This window comes from Cicer arietinum, chromosome 8 (assembly GCF_000331145.2).
Source record: "Cicer arietinum cultivar CDC Frontier isolate Library 1 chromosome 8, Cicar.CDCFrontier_v2.0, whole genome shotgun sequence".
In the NCBI taxonomy this organism is placed as follows: domain Eukaryota; kingdom Viridiplantae; phylum Streptophyta; class Magnoliopsida; order Fabales; family Fabaceae; genus Cicer; species Cicer arietinum.
The window spans coordinates 20,705,690-20,712,386 of record NC_021167.2 but is presented as its reverse complement, the minus strand read 5'-3'; positions in this window follow the sequence as shown (position 1 = coordinate 20,712,386).

Below are 6,697 nucleotides of genomic sequence, written 5' to 3'. Positions count from 1 at the left end.
ATAATAATAATAATAATAATAATAATAATAATAATAATAATAATAATAATAATAATAATAATAATAATAATAATAAAAGCAACCGTTAAAAAAATATTTCATGGCTTGGGTGGAAATGCCACGTTGCCCACTTTTGGCTAACGTTCCCCACTGCCACTCTAACTTCCCCACTCCTGCCTTAACGTTCCCCCTTTCCCCACTCCTACCTTAACGTTCCCAAGGCTTAACGTCCTAAAAAAAAAAAAGAAGGAAAACAAAACAAAAGGACGTCTCTCATTCAAAAAACGCTGTGAGATATAGCAAAAAGAGTTTAAGATAGAAAAGGAAGGAATTCAAGAAGGAGTTGGTAATTCATCTAATTGGAGCAAAAAGACCGCTGCGTGAGGATTTAATCACGACACTCATATCGATAAGGGCATCACTCCAATTATATATTTATACGTATGATTGTATTTATTTTGGAATGTATGATTGCATTTATTTTGGAATTGTGAGATTGAATATATACTATGTTGAATTGCTTTTATCAAAATTTGGAAAATAAATATAGTGTGACATGTTATATTCATGGTTATGTTGAACATATTAAAAGTATGAAAAATAAATATTATGTGATATGTTGTTATAATGGTTGTGTTGAACATATTCAAAGTGTAAGGAATACAGATAATGTGATACGTTGTTATAATGGTTGTATTGAACATTCTCAAGGTGTGAATGATAAATGTTATACGTGAGATGCCATTAATAAGTTAGCATCACATTATATTGACGATTTATTAAAGTGTCCACATTCATGCATTCATACTCATGCATTCATTCATAATTGGTGGTGGTGCGTCCATAATTGGTTGGAGCCCACATATCCTTGCGGGGATTTAGAGTTAGTGGTGTTGCTTGGAAGGACCCACGAAGCTCGAATTAGTGGTGTTGCTTGGAAGGACCCACGAAATGCCCTTGCTGGGGAGGCGATATTCCGGAATCATTACATTGGCATATAGATTAAGGCATGAGGTCTGTTTGAGTATGCATTGAATTAAGTGTGATTAATGTTTTATATAGATAAATGATACATTGTATCTCCTGATAATTTGTTGAAATAATGTTATTAACGGTGTATATATTGTACTGATAAATCTGTATACGATTGTATTTGTTCGTTTGGATGAGGCAATGTTAATAATAAATGATGTGGATATTATGCTCATGAATGTACCTGTTATTAGTTTGGGGTGAATTAATATGTGATATTGTACTTGTTTTTATTACTGTACCTCTTGATTCTTAATTGTCTGAGTGAATTAATGTTATTAATGATGTAGATATTGTGGTATTCTATTGTAAGGTTGTTTGTATGAAGTAACGATTATTATTAATTATACAGATATCATAATAATATATTTGTATTTTAAGTGTACTTTCTGGTTGTTGTTTTGGATGAACTAATATTATCAATTACGTAAACATTGTTCTGTTATCTTTAATTGTTACCGTATGTGTGGCAATTTGAATGGAATAATGCCATTAATTAGGTGGGTATTGTACTGTTTTATTTATTGTTATTTATTTATTATTTATTGGTAAGAATTTTGGAGATGACCCTTACTTTTGGACAGATGACATTCCTAATCTACTTGCACAATCGGGAAAGTTTTCAGAAGAATAGATGGAACATCTCATTTAATTCTAGGAGTAGTAGTGGTCAGCTTTAGGAAATTTATTTATGTTGAACTCAACCTTACAATTTGAGTATTACGTATCTAATTGAAATACTGATGGATTTTAATTTAACAATGGATTATTTATTTGTTTGTTTGGAATCACATGGGAAATTATATATTTTGTTTGAAACAAAAAAAAATAAATTAAAAAAATAAAATAAAATAGGATGTTACAGTTGAGACTTGAGATGGATTGACAGAGGAACCGGGGGAAGAAGAGCCAAAAGACTTTGAATTTGTTCCTTTGTAAGAGTAGGAAAATTTATGGATGCATCTTGAGGATTGGTCTCAACACTATGAACAAATTTCTTGTTTGGTATCCAGGAGGGAAACCATGAAGAAAATAACATTTATCAATGGTGTGGTTGATTTTCTTACAATGTGTGCATAACCTAGAATTTGGGAGTTTTCCACCATTGGATTTGAAATTGGGTTTTGACTTGTTTTGAGAGGGTTTAACTGAGGAATTTACATCCGTAACAGTGGGTTCAGGAAGAAAACTAATGTGAAATTGTCGTTATTGTTGAAGGATCATTGAGTAAATCTTTATGAGGGGAGGATGAGGATCAAGAAGAAGAATCTGCGAATGAACGGCGGTGTATGTTTCATTGAGGCCTTAAAGAAAATAGAGAATCAAATCATGCTCTCGTTATGTCGTTACGGTAGAGAAAGTATTGCAACAACCATTGGAAGAAGATGTGCATAAAAGGATGGGACGAAAATTGTAAAGTTCATCTGAGAGTTTCTTTAAGGTTGTGAAATATGTTGTTATAGAGGAATCTGCTTGTTTTAGGGAAGAAAGATTAGAAGTAAGTTAAGAAATACGAACGAAATCACCTTGTCAGGGGCAGAAGAAGAAATCAGGGGCAAGGAACTAACTTGATAAGATATTTAATGGTGACTCGGTGGAGGGCAATTACGTAATCAACGTATCAATGGGATAAAAACGCATGCAATTATTATTTAAAAAATAAAAAATAATTTTTTAATTTTCTGGATACCAAAAATAGTACACTACTTAGTCCAAGCCCAGGTCGAATGGCGGCGGCGTGCGCACGTGTGTGGTGGTCAATTTTGCATGTGTTCTCGCCCGTTCACAAAATTAGATACCCCTTGGGACACACCCCAAGTGCCATATCTCTACCTTATGAACACTACTAGTGTATGTTATCTCTTCTATGTAGGACTTCCTTATTTTTTAATTCGCACCAACACTAGCTCTCATTAATATCATCATTGTCAACATTCTTCTATTAAAATCATCATTATTTCCAACCACAACTATATACGAAAGGTAAGTGTGTTTTAATTTATTCTCCAAATATATTTTTACTGTACAATCCCTTCTTTTTATTGTCTTTTTCTATCAATATATATTTATTTTGTTTCTTAAAGAAGAAGAAGAAGAAGACCATATAATGGAATGAAATTAGGGATTATAATAGGAATTTTTTTTATATGTTTTTGTAATTAAATGATGTAATAAAATATGAAATGTGTATAACAAATTTAGAATAATAAAAAATTTAATTTATCTACATGGAATCTTCCACATCAGTTTTTTTATACATCATTAAAAAAAATGATTTTTCATCAAGTTTTAGACCAAGATTTTGTTTGGGGGACCAAAACTGGAGACAAATGAAATAGGAAGACTATTTTCGTGATTCGACTAAAATAGGGGACCAAAAATGCAATTAAGTCAAAAGTTTATTAGTGTTTAATGAATATTAAAATGGGAGTCTTTTAACAAGTGCATTTACATAATGATCAATGTGAGAGTGTTTGAGTATGCTCTTAGTGGTGACCGTGATGGGCCATGGGGTGGTTCCACAAGTTGATTGGTCCACCTTATCCTTACTGTTTTTTTTTTAATCATATAGGTATGTGATAGACTGCACTTTAGTAAATCATGTTGATATGTGATATGTGGTACCTCGGTAATTAATACTAGTATGTGAGAGGCGACACATTAATGGTTTACGTCCCTCGAGGAGGGTGTGGACATTCTGGAATCATGTGCACTGGCATATAAGCATTGCATTAGGGTGCTTTGACACATGAGTCATATTTGTTATATAATGATATATGCATGCTTGTTTATCAATTGATGTCATGCCATGTTATGCTTTCATACATTGTACTTTCATATATATGTTGTTTTTAGATCGTGACCCTCTACTATTATTCTGGATTGGACTTACGTATCAGATTCTTAGAGTTTTGAGTCGTGCGGGAATTGCAACGACGGTGATGACATGACAAAGAGATGATTTTGGATTGGTGATATGAAGCAGTGAGACTTAATGTCACTCGTGGATCCTCAATACCTAGTCAATCCTCTGCTTGTGTTCAAGATCAACTTAGGGTTTTCTTTATTCTCCTCCTTTCCTTATTGCAATATTGTCGCAATGAAATTTATGTATATGAAACAATTATGAATTTTTTTGGGCCAATGTGAATTGTTCGGTTGTAAGTAAGTCAGTTGTGTCAAAACCATTTTATATAATGCAACAATGATTCAAATTGTCATTTTTAGAAAATAATTTTACAATTAAATATTTTACTCTAATTAACGTACAATTATGAATATTTTATTGAGAAATGTTTAGTTGTTTTAAAAAAAAAAATTTATACTCTCAGTGTTAATGTAACACCCCGTTTTTCAAAGCGTGAGTGTATTTTTTTTTTAAAAGGAATTAAAATAAAACAGGAAAATAAATAAGGTAACACACGTTTGGATAAATATTTAAGTCGTAATACAACGACAATTAAGTCAACAGAATTTACGAGCAGCGGAAAAATTCTTAATCCATGAATTCAAAATATATACATAACAAAAGTAGTACAGTCTTCCAGTTTAAAAATAAACGCAACCCCAAAAGAAAGACATCCGTTCCCTCTGTGACAACCTAGTCTGATCATTTTACAAAACAACTAAACACCCTGAGTGATCTCCACGCGCCCCGTGAGATCCTCCTAACGTAGCTGCAGTCAAGCGTTCCCATCTCCATTTCCGTCCGTAGGGTACGAACCGGTAGGATCGTCCTGACTCTCATCTGAGGGCAAAGCCCAGATTTCCACAATAATTGTAAAGGTCACCAACCGAAAATAACAGTTAACACATAACATTTAAGTTTTGAATGCTAAAAATAACTTTTCAACTAAGCATGCACCTTATCAGGATTTTCAATATGCGAAAAGTTCATACAATACTTTGCCAATTAAAAATGAAAGCAAAATGAAGTTCTCAATTCCCTAATGAAAACATAACAAATCAAGGCATGGATAAGTTAATGAGTAATCAAACATCTAACTCAAACTGAGGATTTTCACTGCGCCAATCGATTGGGGTGAAGGATTTTAATGAAAACAGAATCCTGGGCTGAAATCAATCGATTGGGAAATCGATTGAGTGAGTACTGAGCCCCCTGGTTTTAAGCCAATCGATTTGGTCGAATATGGCTGAGTCCCTGCCTGAGTCCCTGACTTAAGGCCCAATCGATTGGGCAATCGATTTCTTAAAGGATTTTTGAAAACTGATTACGAAATCGATTGGCTAATCGATTTTGTCAATTTGGCCAAGCCCCTGTTTACCCATCCAATCGATTGGGAAATCGATTTCCCTGTGTATTCTTTCAAAAATTCATAACTAACTCAATCACATTCATACATAATCTCAAATCCTAACACTTAGCAATGATAACGCAATCGCTACAACATCATTAGTTTCGAAATGGTATTGCAAGCAAACATGTTATCACCAAATTCCAAAACATAATACTTAACATTTATAACACAATTAATACAACATCATGGGTTTCAAAATGGTATTGTAATCCAACATGTTATCACCAAATTCCAAAACATAACACTTAGCACTTATAACACAATACTACACAAACAAAATGAACCAACAATTCACAATTTAACAGGGTGTAGTCTCTCACGGACAAACACCTGTGCAGTCTCTCACGGACAAACACAATTCCCTCAGGAACGTAAGTCGTAAACGTAATACTTATCACGGGTCCGTACCGTTTACCGAGGTGCCACCTATCCCGGGTCAGCACAACTTACCAAACGTAAATCGTAAACGTACTGCCTATCACGGGCCCGTACCGTTTACCAAGGTGCCACCTATCACGGGTCTGCACGATTTACCAAAACACACATAAGTAAACGAGACATTAAGAGATTCCCCATTCTTAATTCTCATCTAACTTAAACCAGGGCGTAGTCTCTCACGGACAAACCCCTGCGCAGTCTCTCACGGACAAACGCAATTCCCGCAGGAACGTAAGTCGTAAACGTACTACCTATCACGGGTCCGTACCGTTTACCGAGGTGCCACCTATCCCCACAACTTACCAACGTAAATCGTAAACGTACTGCCTATCACGGGCCCGTAACGTTTACCAAGGTGCCACCTATCACGGGTCTGCACGATTTACCAAAACACACATAAGTAAACGAGACATTAAGAGATTCCCCATTCTTAATTCTCATCTAACTTAAACCAGGGCGTAGTCTCTCACGGACAAACCCCTACGCAGTCTCTCACGGACAAACGCAATTCCCGCAGGAACGTAAGTCGTAAACGTACTACCTATCACGGGTCCGTACTGTTTACCGAGGTGCCACCTATCCCGGGTCAGCACAACTTACCAAAACATACACGAGTAAACGAGACATTAAGAGATTCCCCATTCTTAATTCTCATCTAACTTAAACCAGGGCGTAGTCTCTCACGGACAAACCCCTGCGCAGTCTCTCACGGACAAACGCAATTCCCGCAGGAACGTAAGTCGTAAACGTACTACCTATCACGGGTCCGTACCGTTTACCGAGGTGCCACCTATCCCGGGTCAGCACAACTTACCAAAACATACACGAGTAAACAAGACATTAAGAGATTCCCCATTCTTAATTCTCATCTAACTTAAACCAGGGCGTAGTCTCTCACAGACAAACCC